Source organism: Podarcis muralis, chromosome 1, assembly GCF_964188315.1.
Source record: "Podarcis muralis chromosome 1, rPodMur119.hap1.1, whole genome shotgun sequence".
NCBI classification, from domain to species: domain Eukaryota; kingdom Metazoa; phylum Chordata; class Lepidosauria; order Squamata; family Lacertidae; genus Podarcis; species Podarcis muralis.
In genome coordinates, this window is record NC_135655.1 from 62551812 (window position 1) to 62571919 (window position 20108).

General features: G+C 46.7%; 1 protein-coding gene across 5 annotated transcripts in view; it reads right to left on the minus strand.

Annotated features, from left to right (window-relative positions):
* Positions 1-20108, minus strand: part of BDNF (brain derived neurotrophic factor) — a 74408-nt gene that overhangs the window by 37672 nt on the left and 16628 nt on the right. Inside the window, exon 1 of one of the 5 annotated variants that reach the window (XM_028729485.2) lies at positions 1412-1889. The exons of 3 other annotated variants lie outside the window; for them this stretch is intronic. The gene's annotated coding sequence lies outside the window, so the exon portion shown is untranslated. Of the gene's footprint in view, positions 1-766; positions 870-1411; positions 1890-20108 lie in introns of those variants that run through there. One more of the 5 variants, XM_028729507.2, reaches the window with a different exon arrangement.

A 20108-nucleotide genomic window follows, 5' to 3' on the forward strand; every position in this document is an offset into this window, starting at 1 on the left:
AAGGAGATTGATCTCCAGTAATTTTCAGAGAGAGAGAGTGAGTTCCAGGCAGGAACCCATTTCCCTGGCTTTCCTACATCTCTCACACATACAAGATTGGTCTCTGTCGCTTGCCCAGTTGCCTGCCTTTGCTCTCATCAGGAAGCGCTCCCCGCGCCCTGGCTGCTCTCATCTGGGCAGGAGTGCTTATGCAAAAAAGTTCCTCTAGCACATTATGTTACACAAGGAAATCCCCCTCTGGATGCGAGGCCCCTCCGAGCCAGCGATGTAAGACGCATCGAGCCTGACGCGGATGATCCCACCTCGCCCAGCTGCGTGGAGCAGAAGACCTCCCACTCCCATTCAGAGGTTGGCGGCGGCGGCGGCGCTTTGCTCTGGAATCCCGCCCTCTCCTCTGGGCCTTCAGCCGCTGCGCCTCTCTCTCTGACCAGCAGAGGGCCCCCTGTCCCATTAAAAACGCACAAAACCACCACCCGAACAAACTCGCTCCATACAACTAGACCACCACAAAAACCCAAGGAGTATCGCAATTGCAGCGCTGCTTGGGTTGTTTTGCTGGATTGGGGGGGGGCACGCCCCCCCGTCACAAAAACCCACCCTTCCTTCCTAAAACCCGCAGGTGCAGTCTTAAGAAGGCTGCCCTAAAAGGAGGGAACCCCTACCTCGCCCACCAGTAATCGCGCGGCAGGCAGCCAGCCGCCCCCAAACCCGCTTCCTCCGCTCCGCTGCGCTGCAGCCTCGAGGGGCTCCCCGCCTCTCCACGTACCGTCGGAAGGGACCAGCCGGGGGAAGCCCTGCCTGTTTGCCTGGGCTCCAGCGAGTGGGCTCCAGCGGCGCGCCTGCCTCGCTCGCTCTCTCCTGCCGCCCTCGGACACCCACCGCCTCCGTCGGGTGGGCTTTCTGCAGAGGAAAGTGCGCGGCAAGTTGCAGGCAGCGAGCAAGCGAGAACTAAGTGCGCGCGTTGGTGAGCGAGGTCGTGCCACAGCCTGGCCAGAGGTGGCCACCCCCGGAGGCAGCGAGGGCGCCAAGTCCCTGCCAGCCGCGAAGCGAGCAGGTGTCTGGTGATCGGACAACAAACCTCGCTCGTTTGGGCCACGCTTACCTAGGGCTGCGCTCGCTCTCGGGCTTTACTTCCGAGGAAGCGGACGGGCCCGACGGGCGTATGGCGCCGCGATCCCCTCGCTCCCAAACCTCCCACCCGCCCGGCGCTCCATCAGCTTCTTGAAGGGAATCACCCCCCCCCCCAGGGTCCTGCCGGAGCCCCGGGTCCGCAGCTCCCTAGCCCTCCCCTTCCGACGCCCTCTCGCGTCTCCCGCTTTGCTTGGTGCCCCTGCTGCTGCCCCTTTCCGGGGCGCCTCTCTCTCCACCCAGCTCGGCTCGAGTCAACTTTTCTCCCCCCCCCCGTCCCTACCTTGCCGTCCACACAAAGCCTGCTGGGGTCTCCTCCGGAGAGTCACATCGTCTCCCAGCCGTCCAGTCCCTGCAGCCGCCTCCTGCAGCTCCAGAAACACAGGAGGAGGCGAGCAGCTCGAATGTCTCATCAAAGCTTTATGAAGGGTGGGAGGGCAGCGGCGTGGTGGGGAGCCTCTGATCTCGTTCTCTCCCTTCCTCTCCCCCCCCCCCAGCGGGGCGGAGGGGGGGGGGCTGGCGTAGGAGCCTCTCTCGCACGAGCCCGCCTGCCCCCCCCCCCCGCCCGTGGCTGGCTTCTGCTCACTCAGGAATTATTTAGATCTCCGTTTGGGCTTCGATTGGTCAAGCCGCTTCCAAGTAGGAACGCCGAGGACTGGGGTGCCCGCTTTAAAGGAACCGCGCTGCCTCTCCCACCCCATCCCAAGGCCGGACGGCAAACGCTGTTTGCTCCCTAGAAGGGGAGGGCTCCCTTTCGCCTGCTACAAACTTTTTTGTCCCTGCCTGGGTAGGGTTGGTCGACCAGATCTCTCTAGGGAAGGAAGAGGATCGGGTTGGAATAGGCACCCAGATCGCTTCCCCGCCCCACCCCCACGCCTTATCGCGAAGCAAAGTTGCAAATAAGAACTGAAAGCCAGTAACAGCCACGCATATCGCAGAGACTTATGCCTTCCCAGGTTAGTTTGAGCCAGACCCATCCGCAGGCTGGTCATGCTCAAGCCTCCCCCCCCCCCCCAAATCACAATGCAATAGGACTACTCCGGAGTAAGTGGAATTGACAGAAAGGCGTTGGGTGAGGAGATGGGTAGAATACCAATAACAAAATTTTATTATTTCCCCCCTTCCAGTGCCTGACTTTTAATAGCAATTTCGAAATGTTACGAAATCCCTTAAAAAGCTGGAAAAGATTGGTTTACTTGTTCGTGCATTAAACAAACCAGATCCATTTAAATATAGCTCCCTCACTGACCTCTCCATAGTCTGCCTATTAAGAATGCAATCAAGATAATAACAAACATTCTTTATTAATGAAGGCTCCGGGTAACGTTACAACTAGTCACTTTCGAAGAGAACACGCAGCGGGCAAACGTGCTCGATCCAGCCAGCCGGCGGATTCTCTCGCAGACAGAACCAGACAGGCAGAAGCAACGCAACCCCAAACTCACCTTTCGCTTAAAAAACAACAACAAAGCCCCGCAAAACTTAATTTATTCTTTTGGTTCAAAAGCGCGCCTCCTTGCAAAAGCCAGCCACCCCAAGTGGGCTCCTGCGGGGCTGCTTTGGGAAGCGAGAGGGAGAAAAGAGACACCCCCCCCCCACTACTTGCCCAAATTTTGCAACTCGTCCCCTCCCGCGCGCGCAGCTCTTTCCCGCTCATGCCGCCAACACAGATTAAATTATTGCGAGTGGAAATTGCGTGGCGGAGGTTAATAATTGCAATACACGCCCCGCCCCTTCACACACGACTGAGCAGCTTCCTTTGATCTCGGCCCGGACGGAGAGATCGCATTGTTTATCAGCGGCTCGCCTCGGGTCAGCCTAGCGCCGGATCGAAACCTCCCGAGCGCCGCTAGGGTGGGATGTGCGGACGGGAAGCCACGCGCGCCATGCGTGGAGGTCACGTGACGCCCCGCCCGCCTCTCGGAGGGAGACGCCGCTGGCAGCACTAACGAGGAACCGCAATCCCGACGCATGCGAAGGATGCCTCCCATTAGGGGGGGGGCGGGGGGAGGAAAAATCGCTGCCAGCCTCCGGTTGCCGCCCCGGCACGTGCTCGATGATGCTCCCTCGTCACTTGTTTCGCTTTCTCCTTAAAACTCTGGAAGAGGGTTTTCCCTACCTTGCGATTTGGAAGCGCTGAAGCCGCCCAGAGTGGCAGGGGCAACCCAGTCAGGTGGGCGGGGGACAATTTTTTTAAAAAAATATCATCATCATCATCATTAAGCTGAAAACTTAGTTTTTTGTAAAGTATTCATGCTTTTTCTTCCTTTTCTAAAAAGGTGCTGCAGTTGTGCCTTTAGCTTGTGCTGCCAAAGATTTTGGTTTCATAACGATCTTGAAATGTGGTCCTCATTGCAGTCCTCTACATGTCCTTAGGAATTTCAAGGGGTTCAGGATTGAAGATCAAGGCTCTTAAAGCATCTCCTAGGCCCATTGCACAGACAGTGATGCAAATGTCAGTCTTAGGCTATCTACACACTATACCTTTAAGGTGCAATTTCTATTCCTCCTCAAAGAATTCTGGGTACTGTAGTTTGTTAAGGGGTGCTGGGAATTGTAGCACAGTGATACCTCGGTTTTTGAACATAATCTGTTCCGAAAGACCGTTCGACTTCCGAAACGTTCGAAAACCAAGGTGCAAAGGGTGGCCTGCAAATTCAATAGAGAAAATTGTGGGGGGGGGGGGGGACTCCGCAGAAGCTGTTTGACTTCCGAGGCGCATTCGTAAACTGAAACATTTGACTTCTGAGACGTTCAAAAACCGAAGTACCACTGTACTGTGAAGGGTTAACTACAGCACCCAGTATGCAGCCTCAGCTGGGACTAGTAAACTAGCGGATAGGCCAAGCAAAGTCAACAGTGCAAGGGTGGCTCACGGTATTTTGTACAACATCAAGTGGTGCTCAGCTGCCATCAAGTCAAGTTGCGTAGGACCCAAGGCCAGCCAAGGAAATTGCAGAGCTTCAAGAGGAGGGAGGAGACACAGGATATTGGAAACGTTTCAGAAAAGAGCAGTCAAAATGGTCAAGGGGTTGGAGCAACTCCTCTACAAAGAAAGGGGGTAATCTCTGGGGTATCTTAATTTAGGGGGGAAAGACAAGCAAGGGGGGGGGACATGGTAGAGATGAACCCTCTCATAATACTAGTGCTTTGGATCAGCCAACAAAGCTGAGTGTTGGAAGATTCAGGACATACAAAAGAAAGTGCTTCCTCACACAGCCACATAGTAAATTTGCTCCCACATGATGTAGTGATAGTTACTAAGTTTGGTGGCTTTGAAAGGCAATTGGACAAATTCATGGAGGATAAGGCTACCAATGTCCACTAGCCATAATGGCCATGGCTCTGCTACTGGAGGCAATATACCTCTGTCTCTGCTACTGGAGGCAATATGCCTCCATAATGGCCATGTCTCTGCTACTGGATGAATACCAGCAGCTGAGAATCACAAGCAGATCCTTACTGGCTTCCCATAGGCATCTGCTTGACCACTGTGAGAGCAGGGTTTTAGTCTAGCTGTGCCCTTGGTCTGATCCCGCAGGGCTCTACTATTTTGGTACACGAGGCAGACAATCCCACATGCACCTCTCCCCCTTCCAGGGAGCAAGAATCCATCAAGATGGTGATAAAGAAAGAATGAAGGAAATACGGAGGAAGGAAATGGCCAATATATCTTAGATTTAATAAGAACAAAAGAGGTAATTCTACAAGCGGCTCTTTTTAGAGGGATCACACTTACAGTGTGATCAAGAATACATCTCCTGAATATCCTGCCTCTAATTGCACCAGGGAAGTGTTTGATTTCGAGAAAGATCAGGTGCCACAGGTCATGTAAGCTTGCTGTTTTAAAGAAGCAGGGCTTCATTTGCCTTTAAGCAGGTATGTGACAGGTAGAAATGCTTCACCTCTTGAAGCTCTCTGTGGTATCTAAAGAACACGAGACCCTTGCCAAAAAGAAAAGAAGAGATGTGAAAGTCCTAGGCTGTTGAAGTGTGCATGGTGGACTCCATCCACAGTCCTAGATGTGTGCAGGTTTGTAGTGCGCACACACATCAGTGAGAAAATGGTACCTTCAAGCATGTGCAGAGTACAATTGTTTATATTTTATAAGTTTGTGTGATGCAGGGCTAGAGCCTGGCTCAAATCAAACTTCCTTGTTTTTCACTACTCCCCATCCCTCCCCAGTCATCCTCCTAGCAGTGCCAGTGAAGGTATGCAGTCATCACTAACTAAAAGAGAGGTGTTAATGTGAGGTCTCCAGGATCACAGTTGCCCACTGTGCCTTTGTGTGCATGCTCCAGTTGCATATAACTGCCCCAATACGATTATGCGCACAAATCTTCATGAAAGCACAGTGAGAAGGATGTCTGGAGGGGCTTAATGGCCAAGTAAGACCAAGTCAAACTTTTCAGGGCCGGGCCGCACTTTCAGCCCAAACATGCATTTGGGGGACCCATTTCTTAATTTTTTACCATGTATTTTGCATGGTCGTAGTTGAAGACCACAGGTCTAGTCTGACTGGGTGCAGCTGTCCAAGGTCTTAGACAAGAATCTAACCCAACTCTGTTACCTGAACTTTTCTCTCCCTCCCTGCTGAACTAGGAAACTATGTATAAGAGGCAGATCTGGGCTTGATGTTCCCCCAAAATGGGGAGAAGCCATGGCTGAATTTTCCTAGAACCTTAGGGATGTAAGCTGATATCTGCAGCACCTAGCAGAGACTTGTGCAGGCCGGAATCTCCACACCTTGGAAATAAGTCTAAAATTGCCTAATGTTTAAACTCCTTCCCCACCTTGCCTGATTTTGGGGAGAACTCCAAAACTTATTACTATGTTGTGACATGTTGGAGTGTCCCAATAAATATCCAGCTGCAACTTTTGGAGTTGTTTCTTTTACTTTTTAAAAGGAGGTGCAGAGAGCTGAATGGACTACTGTAATGCATACTGACCTCAGTGGTACATAACACTAACCCTGGTTAACATGGTTATAAACCATGGGATCTCACAGACAACCATGGCATCTTATGTCACATCATAGTTTCTCTCACTTCCACTTCCACCCCCTCCACCTCTTCACAGCGCCAGCTTGCAACCCTAAAGGCCTTTCCAGCATCCTTATACTGACTGTGCCTCACCATGTTATCAGTGTCGGCAACCTGCTTGCTATTAGCTGGATGGATGAATGTAGGGGGCATGGAAAATTCCTCAGCCAGACTTGGCATCTGCCATAGCAGCCCCCTCCCTTTCCCCACTGAGTTAGAAATGAGCCTGGAAAGAGCTTTAACTCCCTTGCATGCAGCATACTGGACTGGAAATTTGAAGTGTAACCACAGATGCTGAAGGAGGGCAATTCTTCCCCAAGCCCTCTCCTCCTTTTCATACATTCTAAAGCTTTCCTCCACACCCCTCTTGAAACATTATTATCTCCCCTGCCCCTCACCTTTCCCCCTTGTATGGGTCTGGCCTACATTTCCTACAAACTATATACAGTGGTACCTCGGGTTAAGAACTTAATTCGTTCTGAAGGTCCGTTCTTAACCTGAAACTGTTCTTAACCTGAAGCACCACTTTAGCTAATGGGGCCTCCCGCTGCTGCCGCGCTGCCAGAGCACAATTTCTGTTCTCATCCTGAAGCAAAGTTCTTAACCTGAGGTAATATTTCTGGGTTAGCGGAGTCTGTAACCTGAAGCGTCTGTAACCTGAGGTACCACTGTAACATGTACTAAGTGGAGCTGCTGTTGAGTGCAAATCAAAGTGCTGGCTATTACCTATGAAGTCTTAGAAACCTGAATGACCGTCTCCTCTAATGTGAATCTGCCCAGCCTTTAAGATCAGTTGTTGCATCCTTGTTGCACATACCTGAGGCAAGATTAGTGACTATGAGCAAGAGATCATCCTTGGTGGTGGCACCTTAAACGTGCAACTTCTTGCCCTAAGAGTTTAAGTCAACCCTCCCCCCCTCCAATCCATTTTTCTACTAGCAATTGGAAACATTCCATTTGAAACACTGCTCTTTGTGTTCTTGTGATGATGATTTTGCTGCTGATGGTTTTAGTGTGAACAGCTGCATTTCACTGGTTGGATCACCATGTTTTTGTTTTTTAATGTTAGATTTTATGTTTGTAAGCCACTTTAAGCTATTCCACTGAGAGGGAAAGTGGGGCTATAGGTGATGGATTTCTAACATTTTAAGAGAAAGGCAAAACTTCATCAGCTAAAATTAAACACTTCCCCCACCCTTCAAAAGAGCCACATTTTAATCTACCTATAACAGGCTCCTAGGATTCTCTCTCTCTTTTTAAAAACATAAACAAACTTCTCCTTGCTATCTATTTAACCATCTGTTTGGTTAATGTGATTTCATCCCAAACCAATTTTCTGAGAAGAAAAGGTCAAGAAAATGTCCTGGATTCTTGTTTCTCCTTGTCAGGAAATCTAAATTAATCCTGATTATACAAATGAGAGTGATGTCAATGAACTCAGAGTTTTGACTCCGGAGTATTTTTTTCTATTAATACTTTTTAATTGGCTGAGGTCACTTCTAATACTACTAGCAGCATTTTATATTTAATTGTGTTTATGTGTGTTTCCTAGTTACGTATGTCCAACTATTCCTGTCCTCCTCCCGTACTCCCAAATACAAGCAATAGGAAGTCACTTGAAATCAGCTAGCTCACGCTACAATTTAAATATAATAGCAGCAATAATCAGAAATGGTGCTATTCAACACAAAATGGAGTTTGTAGTTTAGTTTAACTTGTATGACAACATGCTAGTTATGGGAGGGCACCATATAGATTGTACTTTTTAGCCAACACAGAAATATCAGCAGAACACACTAGATGGCCCTCTGGGTCCCTTCCAACTCTACAATTTTATGAAATCCATCATTTGCTGCTGCACTCATTGGCCTACATTGCCCAGTGAATTATTATATTATAAAAGTGTTGGTTTCCACTACAAAATGTTAATTTCCCAACCATCACAAAGGGGGAGGGAGAAGCAGAAATAGTGGTCTTTCATGAAAACAATGATTTCCACTGATCTGAATGAACACATTCCTCTTCCTTTCTGTCTTTTTCCATTTAATATGAAGTAAGTTACCGGCATATTTCTACAGCCACTCCTATTGCAATATCTGCATGCCTTACAGACACACAACACTGTTCCTAGTATCCACCTCATACAATAAAAGTGTTAACAGGGCCATTATTTTCTGAAGAAGAAGAAGAAAGTAGGAAATATACATTTTTTTTGCAAATAAACTGTATTTTCTTCAGTGGCTCATCTGAAACCGTTTTTCTCCTAGCTTTCAGTAACCACGCACATCATTCTTCTTTCCAAGAAGTTAATGTTATCAATGCTCTATTCCAATTTCTCCACAAACCCAATCCTAAAAGTGCACCTCCAAAAGTGTGTATCCGTCAAATAAAGCCGAACATTTTATAAGTGGTGCCATCACTGATAACAGAAGAGCTTAAGAGGAGCCCTGTTGGATCAGACTGAAGTCCCGTCCATCATCCTGTTCTCACAGAGACCAACCAGATGCCATTGGGAAGCCCACAAGCAGACCCTGAGCCCACCAACACTCTCCCCACTTGTGGTTCCAAGCAACTGGTATTTACAGACATACTGTCCCCAGCAGTGGAGGTTGAACCAAGTAATTGTTGCTCATAGCCCTTGATAGCCTCCCTTATTCTCCATGAATTTATATAACCCTCTTCTAAAGTTATTCTACTTGGTGGCCATCGCTACTTCTTGTGTGAGAGAATTTCATAGCTTAACTGTGCACTTTGGCATCTTGGCTCCTTCAAAGATGAGTAATTTGGTGAAGTAATGCATGGAATTTAGTATAATAGGTATTTCCACCCCTTAAAAAATGGGGGGGGGGGACACCTTCATGTTATTGTTGCAAGCTATCCAAGAACCCAACAGCAGTATCTTTACACTGAATTTCACAGTACATGCGGGGGCCATTTTGGGCACATCCAAGTGGCATGTGATCACTGATGTGTGGGACCTTTTGGACCTGGAAGAAGGCAGAATGGGGGCAGTGTGTAATAGGGCATGCTTATATGTGTTTCGCCAGTGCACAGGTGGGCTGGGAGCAGAACCCCCCCCCACAAAATTGTCGCTGCCCGTAGTGCTTTATTAGTGGTCAGAAGTGCACTAGTCACTCAGTGTCTATCTCTCTTATAGGCAGCCTGTCTTTATTCCATGCCCAAACCCCAATTGCCTCAAGCAATTCAGATTCTGCATCAACGAATTCTACATTCCTGTACAGATTTTGCACGTTTATCAGACCCATATAGCTTATCACAGTTTGTGTTGTTAATTTTGGCATGCTGATGCTGCAATCCTATACGTACATCCCTGGGAATAAGTGAATTCAGTGGGATGGACTTGTAAGTAGACATGCATATGGATTGTATTGTGACTCCACTGGTCATGGGGAGGGAAATAAAGTCATCTATAGCGTTGGAGCCTTGCCCCAACAACTAGAAACCTTATTCAGCCACCTCTCAGGCTTCTGAGATTTTTGCTGGCATTGCCCACATACCTTCAAGAATATCTTTGCACCCACAGGGCTATAGGCTTGTTTTTCTGAAATGAAAGCTGGGATTATTAGGAAGCTGAATTTTGCCCCCCAAATACCAGATTTGCATTTTTCCCGTGTTGCTGCAGAATCACAGCATACATTCAGTGCTGGCTATCAAGGAGGGAAAACTTCCAAAGGTTCCAGCATAGCAAAAAATGTGGGGTAACGATGCCCTGAACCACATAGGAGAAATGGATAATATAGAGACAAAGGCCTATCATTAAATATAGCAGCAATGCACACACTGTCAAACCCAGAAAGCACCGGGAATAAGATGGACGCAAGGTTTAGTTTGTTGGGTCCAATGTCATCTTTCCTGATGTTTGAGATCCTTCAGTGGTGACAGAGTTATACCTTGTGCCTATGCACTCACAACTCATAAGAACTGGGAATTAATTTCACCGGTGTTACTGGATTACTCTCATGTGCTCTGGTAGGCATTAAAAAGTTAGTGTCTGAGCAGAGAGCAAAGTATCTGGGTATCTGGTGTCCAGAACCTGAGTGCATTTCTGCCTCTCACTTCATGATTCTCTGGGCTAACAATACCAGAGATCTTGACCACATGTCTTGGTGATAGCTGAAAATGAGAAGAAATAACAGGAGGGGGAGATCAACATGCAGACAGAGAGAAAGTGCAGCAAAAAAAACCCCTTTGTTAACAAGAGCCCCGACAAGATAGGCTTAGCCACAGAGAGATACGGTGAATCCTGCCATTGGATCTCTATTATTCCATTTCCAACAAGCCTTTCAAGGGATTTTCAACCCAGTTTATCTGCATTGGACTAGACATATTTAAAATATGTGGTTTATTGCTAAATTGCTTCAGGATGTTTCATAAGAAGCGGTTCATAGATTCAGGACTGACTAAATGTGGGAAATCAGGAAACTCTTCCTGCACTGTGGGTCGAAACATGCTGGAAATGACTTCTCCTTCCCTTCCAAGAATTTATTGAGTTTATTGATGAATTATTCATGATATTTCTCCCTTGTTACCCATTAGGCCCGGAACTCCTTCCCAGAACTGTGCCACATCTTCATCTTCCTTCAAATTCCTCAATAACTCATTTTTTCCCCCACGATGCTTTTGACCAGAGACTTTAACTATTGGTGGGAAACCTGTGAATCTCCCAGTGTTGTTGGACTCTACCTCCCATCAGCCCAAGCCAGCATGACCCATAGTCAAGGATGATGGGAGTTGTAGTCCAGAACCTCATTCCACGTTAAGAACAAAACATTAAGTATACATAACATGGATCTCTTCTTCCCTCTGCTCTTTTCCTTCCCATCCTCATTCAAATTTGAATTGTAAAGTCTGAGGCTGATGGAGAGATGGGCAGAGAGATAGATTTCTGTCAGGTCCTGTCTCAGGACTTAGTGGTTCCTCCTTGCTGGGGTCTGGTAAATCTGAAAGTGGGTTGTATGAATAAAAGATTGTTGAGGAAGCCCGGGAGAATTATGGAACTATTTTGTCTTTCAGAGTATAAATGTCAGCAGAATGCTAAAAGTTAAATACCCTACTGGGTACCAATCCAAACCACAGTGTTCTCTTCAGCCACTGTGTATGGCTTGTGGTCAGAGATGAAACTTATATTGAATTACATATGCATAAGGTCTAAGGGGTTTCTTATTAAAATGACTCATTTGTGTGCTGTCATTCATTTCATTGAATATGTGAGATGCTGAATCTACCATTAACTGAAAATCCAGACCCTGCTGATACCCATTAGAAGATGGCCAAATGCCAGCCCCATTGGTTCCTGCCCCCTTGAATCCATACTAAAGGTGAGAATTCCTGTGTGGTCCATTGATCTGTAAACTGGCAGATGCATTTGACCCCTGTGGCCAAATCTATTGTCTCTTTCCATCATTGTGGCCAGTCATCTTGTTTGACCATTTAATACTGATATCTAGTAATGGGTAAATTATAAAGTCCCGGGACTCTCTAAGATTTCTCCACAATGGTTTTTGTTCTGGTTTGTAAAGCAAGACAAAAGCATATTTCTCATTCATACGTTGATAGTGGACTATAACAACAGTAGAACCCCTCAGAGGTATAATAAAACAAAATTATTACCATATTTTTTTCTTTGATTTTATCTTGTTTCCACGACCCACAAACTATACAACTGGTGGATAGTAAAACCAAATGAATGCATGAAAAAGTGTGGTTAAAAACAATTCTATCTTTGATATTCTTATAAGGAAGGAATCGGAATAGTTTAGATCTCTAGAAGATTCTGAACATTCCAAAACAGGGCAGGCCCAGATGGGCTCAGTTCCAATTAAAGGAAGCAGAAAATGGCCAGTCAAATGTTCTCTAGCTTTTCTCAACAGGAGCAACCATTAATTTTGAAGTCATCTCTATGATTTAATATGAGATGTCAGATGTGCTGTAGACATTGTCTCAAGAAAACCTAGGATCCTCTTGGTTCTGGAAATCAGGTACACCTAGAAAGTCAGTTTTATTCCATTGTCCCCTATATAGCTCCAAGGTCTGCTGCATACTTTCAGCCTGAGCAATCAATCACTGAGCTGATACCTCACATCAAATTTATGGATATCCTCACCTAGTGATTTCACAGAGGTGTTTATCCAGCATGGGAGGCAAGATAGAACCCTGAGGGGTCACATAGTATCAATGCCACAGAGTTGAGCAATAATTCTTTACCATCACATTCTAGAATAGGTGATACAAGCAGATTGTAGTGTGGTACCCTCAAACTGGACTTGTTGCCTAGGAGATGGTATGTCATGTCATCTTTCCAGTGTGAGTGAGTGAGTAGCAGATCTCTATCTATCTATGATCTATCTATCTGTCTATCTATCATCTATCTATCTATCTATCTATCTATCTATCTATCATCTATCTATCTATCTATCTATCTATCTATCTATCTATCTATCTACCATCTCAATTGAAGGCATCTGACACCCATAGAACGGTCTAATTGCTAGACAGAAGCTGTTTCATTTTCATTATTCTTTCCCAAATATTTTTCTGAAATCTAATCTTTGGAAGAATTGCTACTTAGCATGGAAGCATTCTCCAAGCTCCTTCCCCCGCCCCCTGCGGTCCTATTCAGTAGTGATCACATATCTAACCCACATATGCAACATGCATTACTTTGCTGTGCAATAAAACATGTTTATATCCTGCTATGACATTACTGGTGCTTACTCTGTTAAAAATTGAATTGCCAAGTGTGTTTTCATTAAGGAAAAGAACTGAAATAGTTAATGAAGGCTGGCTTCCTCCAGCCAATTAAGTGCGACAGTAGTACAGTTTTGGAGGAAGTGATATTAAGATTACAGAAATTTGTGAAACAGACAAAATTGCACATATAGTCCTGTAATTCATAAGCATGTTTCAGGCTACAATCCTGTACTTGCTTACTTGCGGGGGGGGGGGGGGGGATAGTCCCTTTGAACTAAGCAGGACTTACTTCTGAATAGGCATGCATAGGAGTGCATTGCACAACAGTGCCACTACTGAGTTTAAGAGAAAGGAGGGATTGACAAGTACACCTGTGGGGCATTCTGAGCACCTATAGGTGAAAACAAGTCATGTGATAAAGTCAGACCCACCCACCACAAGTGATTCTGGGTGAGGTCAGCTTTTTCACTCTGATTGGCAGCAGGGCACACAATGCTGAACCTGCTACAGAGCTGCTTTGCTTTTGCCACTGCCTGATCCACCTTGCCTGGCTTAGTATTCTTTGCCCTTGCTTCCTGGATCTTGTCACCACACGGATACAACAAAAATCAGAATGCTAGCTGCAAGCTCCATATTCTGTGAAATCTGATTATCAGAATCAAAACTGGCATTCACTTTTCAGGCACAGACTCAAGTTTGGCATTGTGAAGAAGCTATTATTTACGGAAACCCCATCTTCAGACTCACACCCTTGTTTAGCAACAGGAAAAATCTGCTAATTGAGTTAAATTTGGCAAATGTTTCCATTGTTTTGCATATGTCAATTCAAATCGGGAACCCACGGGTTTTGCATTATTTTCCAGCTCTGTTTGCACAGCCTCTCTTTGCCCTCGAGAGCTGGAGCCAAAGCTTTTCTTTTTATAGGAGTGCCTAATTTGCATTGTAGAAGCGCTTGCCTCGGTGGTGTTTAGCGTTGCTGTTGCTGAGGGTTGACGTTAAATAGCAAGCTAAGCAAAAATGGCAACAGATGCAACTTTTACTGGCATTCAAGCATAGGCGCCGACTCCATGGGGCTTGAGGGGGCCCGAGCCCCCTCAAAAATTCGTTTGGGGGGGCTCTGCCCCCCCAATAATCTCCGGCGCCCCTCCAGCAGAGCGCCATCGCCGCCCCTCCCCCAGCCCAAAATGCACAGGGAGGGGCGGGCTGCATGCCTCCTGCCCTCCCTCCCGAGCAAAAGCTCCACCCAATTTCCTTTGGAGCTGATTAATAGGCGCAGCACGCTCTCCCCTATTCGCTCACGAGGAGGCGGCGCCACTTTATTTGCATATTCATGAGCTTATTTATTATTCATGAGCTTTCCCGGCCCCCCCCCCAATATTTTTTATAAGTCCGCGTCCCTGCATTCAAGCATCCCTGCAGCTGCAGCACCACACACTGAATTAGTGGTGCCTGGTGCCCATTGAGACTGTAGTGGGGCATTCAGGCAGGGAGCCCAATGGTCAGTTTACCCAGAGCCAATGACAGCTGCAGGGACGCAGGTGGCGCTGTGGGTAAAAGCCTCAGTGCCTAGGGCTTGCCGATCGAAAGGTCGGCGGTTCGAATCCCTGCAGCAGGGTGCGCTCCCGTCGTTCGGTCCCAGCGACTGCCAACCTAGCAGTTCGAAAGCACCCCCGGCTGCAAGTAGATAAATAGGGACCGCTTACAAGCGAGAAGGTAAACGGCGTTTCCGTGTGCTGCGCTGGCTCGCCAGAGCAGCGATGTCACGCTGGCCACGTGACCCGGAAGTGTCTCCGGACAGCACTGGCCCCCGGCCTCTTGAGTGAGATGGGCGCACAACCCCAGAGTCTGTCAAGACTGGCCCGTACGGGCAGGGGTACCTTTACCTTTTTAATGACAGCTGCACATAGGCGCCGACTCCATGGGGCCTGAGGGGGCCCGAGCCCCCTCAAAAATTCGTTTGGGGGGGCTCTGCCCCCCCAATAATTTAAGAAAATTATTATATTATGCTTATCTAGAGAGGGGGTGGGGTTGTGGGCTCTCGACCCATCAACAATCTCGCGGGGCTGGCGTCAGCCCCACAAGAAGCGGGGATTCCCCCTAGCTCATTAATATTCACCACCCACGGCGGCAGCCAATCGGCTGCCGCAAAGGGCGGGCCCTCACAGGTTCACTTAAGGTCGGGGCAGCCCGGGGCTCGCCCCTTTCGTTCCCCCAGCAGCAGCGGTTTGGAGGTCTTGGGCCCCACCAATATTTTTGATGTCAGTATGGGCCCCCCCCCAATATTTTTTGTAAGTCGGCGCCCCTGCAGCTGCAGCCAACTAATTCTACTTTTCTCCACAACTCCTCCCTGCAGAGGCAACATTGCCTTGAAGGAGGAAAACTGCAGGCTGTCCCACCCCTGGACTGGTTGTCTGTTTAGCAAGTAGGCAAATGGGGGTTGGCTGAGAACAGACTGAGGTTAGCAGAGCCGAGCCCCATTTGCTTCAATGGACCGGCCTCCAGTTAGCTGCATCAATGCTTGAACTCGGCCAATGGGTTGCTGAAGAGCAGCTGGTCTTTATTGAAAAGCACCATAAAGCACTGACTCATGAAAATGCAGGCGATTTGATATTTAAAAGCCTTGAAGGCTCATAAATCACCAGAGATTAGATTGCTAAAAATACTGTCTTCTTTAATTTGTGGAGTTTCTGTTCCCCCACCCCCACCCCCTGCTGTTCCTGAATTAGTAGCTCCTTTCCCCTCTCCACCAGGCAACCCTTTGGCAAGACTTATTACATTCTAAAGGTCATAACTTGTTGGTAAAATGGGATCGCCTGAGTCATTATCATGCTGCTATCAACCATATCACCATCTCTTACCAGATCCACTTGAGGGCAGAGCAGGGCTCACTTCACATGCCTTATTATGAAGAACCATTAAAAGTCAACATAGTGTTGATTAATGAGTGTATTGTTATATGTTTATGGTGCAGGAGGCAGTTCAGATTTCCTGCCTCACTCAAGCCAAAACTCTTTTATGCCACCTTTGTTTGGGTTGGTAGGATTCATGCAGTTCTCTGAAATTCAGGGCTCGTGCCAAAGGCCAGCATCACTGGGCATCTGATGAGGCCTGTCTGCTTAGAATAGAATAGAATAGAATAGAATAGAATAGAATAGAATAGATTCTTTATTGTCATTACACAAGTGCAACATTGCACAAGTGCAACGAAATTGGATGCCATCCCTTAAAAACAACAAAAGCAAAACAACAACAACAACAACCAAACAAACCACATTCCAGCCACACCCACACCCACACCCATCAAACTCCCAGGTCACACTATCGAGTTACAGCATTCAAAAAGGCCACAGCTCTTGGATAGAAACTGTTTTTCAGTCTATTTGTCCTTGACTTGATGTTTCTATATCTCCTGCCAGAAGGCAGTAGTGCAAACAGACTGTGTCCCGGGTGAGATGAATCCTGCAGGATGTTGTTTGCTTTCCTAAGACAACGGGAACCGTACAGTTCTTCCAAAGATGGGAGAGGATGACCAATAATCCTTTGGGCTGTGGTTATGACCTTCTGGAGCACCTTCCTCTCCCTAGCTGTACAACTGGAGAACCAAGCACAAATACAGTATGTAAGAATGCTCTCTATGGAGCCTCGGTAGAAGGACACCAGCAGTCTCTCACTCAGATTGTTCTTCTTCAAAAGTCTGAGGAAATAAATTCTCTGCTGGGCCTTCTTCACCAGAGCAGTGGTATTTGCGCTCCAAGTCATGCCCTGATCGATAGTTACTCCCAAAAACCTGAATTCCGCCACCCTCTCCACCCGTTCCCCGTTGATATACAAGGGCTGAATGTCCGCCTTTTTTCCCCTGTAATCCACCACCAATTCCTTGGTCTTAGCCGTATTAAGAGCCAGATTGTTCTCTCCACACCAAACACAGAGCTGCTCCACCTCGTCCCGATAGGCGGACTCATCCCCTCCTGAAATGAGCCCTACCACCGTAGTGTCATCAGCAAACTTGATGATTTTGTTGCTGGAATAGATGGCTGTACAGTCATACGTATAGAGAGCATAGAGCAGGGGACTCAACACACAACCCTGTGGTGAGCCGGTGTTAAGGCTAAGGGCTGTGGACATATGTGACCCTACTCTAACCCTCTGAGAACGTTCTGACAAAAAATCCAAAACCCAGAGACAGGTGGAGTTGGAGAGTCCAATCGCCTCTAGCTTTGACACCAGTCTATGGGGGAGGATAGTGTTAAAAGCAGAGCTAAAATCCACAAACAGCAGCCTCACATAACTCCCCGGCTGCTCCAGATGGGACAGAGCAGCATGGAGAGTGGTGGTGATAGCGTCTTCTGTGGATCTATTTGCCCTGTATGCAAACTGGTAGTTGTCAAAAGTTGATGGCTTTTGAACAGCTTCACTGTTGATCCCTGGGACCTCTGACCCGTGTTGCTCTGCCTTGGAGCCTGCTCTTCTCTTGCTTTTTTGACCATGCAAGTGCTCCCAAGAGTGACGAGACAAAGCTGCATCCTCTCCTTGCTTTCCACTCTCCCTCTGGGTGGTTGAAAATGGGCAATGGTGGTGGTGAGGATGCCCTAACTGAATGAGGCTATCTCGATCAATAAAATATTTGAGGGCCACCCCCAAGTTAATGGGCATTGCCATTCAAATTGTGTCCGTGCACCGCATCATGTGATCAGTTATGCAGGGCGGGGCTTACTTGCCCCCCCCAAATATTTTATTCAAGTTGGCACCCCTGTCATGAACTATCCAAAATGTGGAGTTGGCACTATCTAGTTTGTTTATATCTTGGATAATCTTTCCACTCTGATGCATCTGAAAGGTGTGCAAGGCTTTTGTGTTTACTTCAGAATCAGAGGTAGCTTGTACTCATGTCCTGCTTGTGGGCTTTTCACAGGTGTCTGGCTGGCCACTGTAAGAACAAGATAATGGACTAGGAAGGCCTTAGATCGTACAGGGCTCTACCTATGTTCTTAAGTGGGGCTACTTCCAACTGTTGATAGCCCCATGGAGCTCCAGATTGTGTCTATTGTGATAAATAGTCCGTTGCGATGATAACTGATATGGTAAAAGTTCTTCTGCAGAACTATTCTGTGATGACCATACATGAGCCTTACATTTTCTTGAATGGTGAGGAATAGCACACATGTTGCATGACTGCTGTTATGTAAATGGAATGTGTGCTCTTGTAATTAGTTTAAAGTAAATGGCTTTAACCTGAAAGGAGTTTGCTTTATACAGGTGAGGAAAAGAACCAGGTGTATTCAATTAACAATCTTATTTTTGAAATACTGAGGCTTTTTCTGATGACGTACTCTGGGATATAGGCTGCTCACATAAAACATCTTGTAAATGTGTTTGGAATACAGGCCAGCATTAAGAAAGCTGACCTCTTTCAGCTTGTTTCAATTCTTCATTTGAGATTTTAATGTTTGAGGAACAAAGAACTTTGCCAGGCAGTTTGCAAGTTTATGGAGTTCTGCTTTGGGGAAATAATGGAAAACTGGTTTCAAAAAATAATTTCCTTTAGATTTATTCCCATAAAGATCTATGCTTGTCATATCCTGTAACAGGATTCACTAATAGATTTCAGGATCCTTTATTGCCAGGGGAAGGTGAGTTGAATTAATATGACCTATAGTTACTCTAGTTGCTTTGATGCACTTAGTGAGTGGAAATCAATAAGCTACAATTCCCAGAGTTCCCTGGGAGGAAGGATTGGTTGTTAAACCACTCTGGGAATTGTAACTCTGTGAGGGGAATGGGGGGGGGGGTGTCTCCTAACGATTCTCAGCATCCTTAACAAACTAAACTTCCCAGGGTTCTTTGGGGGAAGCCATGATTCTTTTAACATGGAATGATACTGCTTTAAATGTACAGTGGTACCTCAGATTACAAACGCCTCAGGTTACAAACCCTTCGGGTTACAGACTCTTCTAAGCTGGAAGTAGTACCTCCGGTTAAGAACTTTACCTCAGGATGAGAACAGAAATCGTGTGGCGGCAGCAAGAGGCCCCATTAGCTAAAGTGGTACCTCAGGTTAAGAACGGTTTCAGGTTAAGAACGGACCTCCGGAATGAATTAAGTTCATAATCAGAGGTACCGCTGTATAGTGCAGATGGGGCCTTAAGAGTGATGTAGGCTGAGGCAGAATGACATTGAGAGTTGATGGTGTGGCTGTGGCATTCCTTGCCGTTTCCTGAGGGTGCTGTTTACAGAGGAAGACAAAGGCCTGAGAAGTGATTGTTAAGGGCCGCACAGCAGCAGTGTCCAGGGAAATGGACGCTTGCAGAGACTTTCTTGTGGGCCACCGTGTCAGCTTGAAGCCGTGACCCTACCGTGCTCATTGTCACTCATACTGGACTCTTTTGTTTCTCTTTGTCAGCAGTTGCACCAGCTCAAAGGAAAAAGAACTATGATGCATTAGTTGTTTCTCCCTTAGCTTCCCTCTCAGAGTTCCATACTTTATTTTTTATAAGCAGCATTACTCCTCAGTCCCGACCACAAGCCTTTCTTGCAACAAGGAATCCACCGAAATGAATAGTAGCTGCTGCTAGGTGTTGTGAACCTCCTGCGTATTTCAGCAAGGGATAGCATAAGAGAAGTTCCCAGTTGGTAGGGTCCTGTACTCAAGTGGTAAGGATCCTGTACTCAAGTGGTCATTAATTTATATGATGTTTTATGGCTCATGAGAGAAAAAAAATCACAAGTAGCTAATGCTTGTATGAATTATATGATCACTGCTGGTGGTTCTTCTATGTAGCTACATCTCAGTTTTGCTTCTGTTGCTATTTGATAGGGTGATATTTACTGCCTTGCTTAAATTCATTTAAAAATAAAACCATCAAGTATTTTTCTTAAAGAAAGTTAAAATAAAAGTTGAATAAAACTGTATATCACTGATAAAACCGAGTGGTCTGTAAAAGGAAAAAAAGTTTTAAGATTTAGGAATCAGAGTCCAGGATGGATATGAGTAAACATATGTCTCTGTTATGTGGACACCTCTTGAACCACCCATGCAAGGACATGCCAAAGAGTGGCTGCTACCATCAAGAAAGCTTGTCACCAAAATACAATCTACAGAAGATCTTAAGCGTGGTTTAGTAGTTAGAGTATTGGGCTAGGACTTGGGAGACTAGAGTTCAAATCCCTGCTTAGCCATGAAACTCACTGGGTGAAACTCACTAGGCCAGTGCCAGTTTCTCAGCTTAA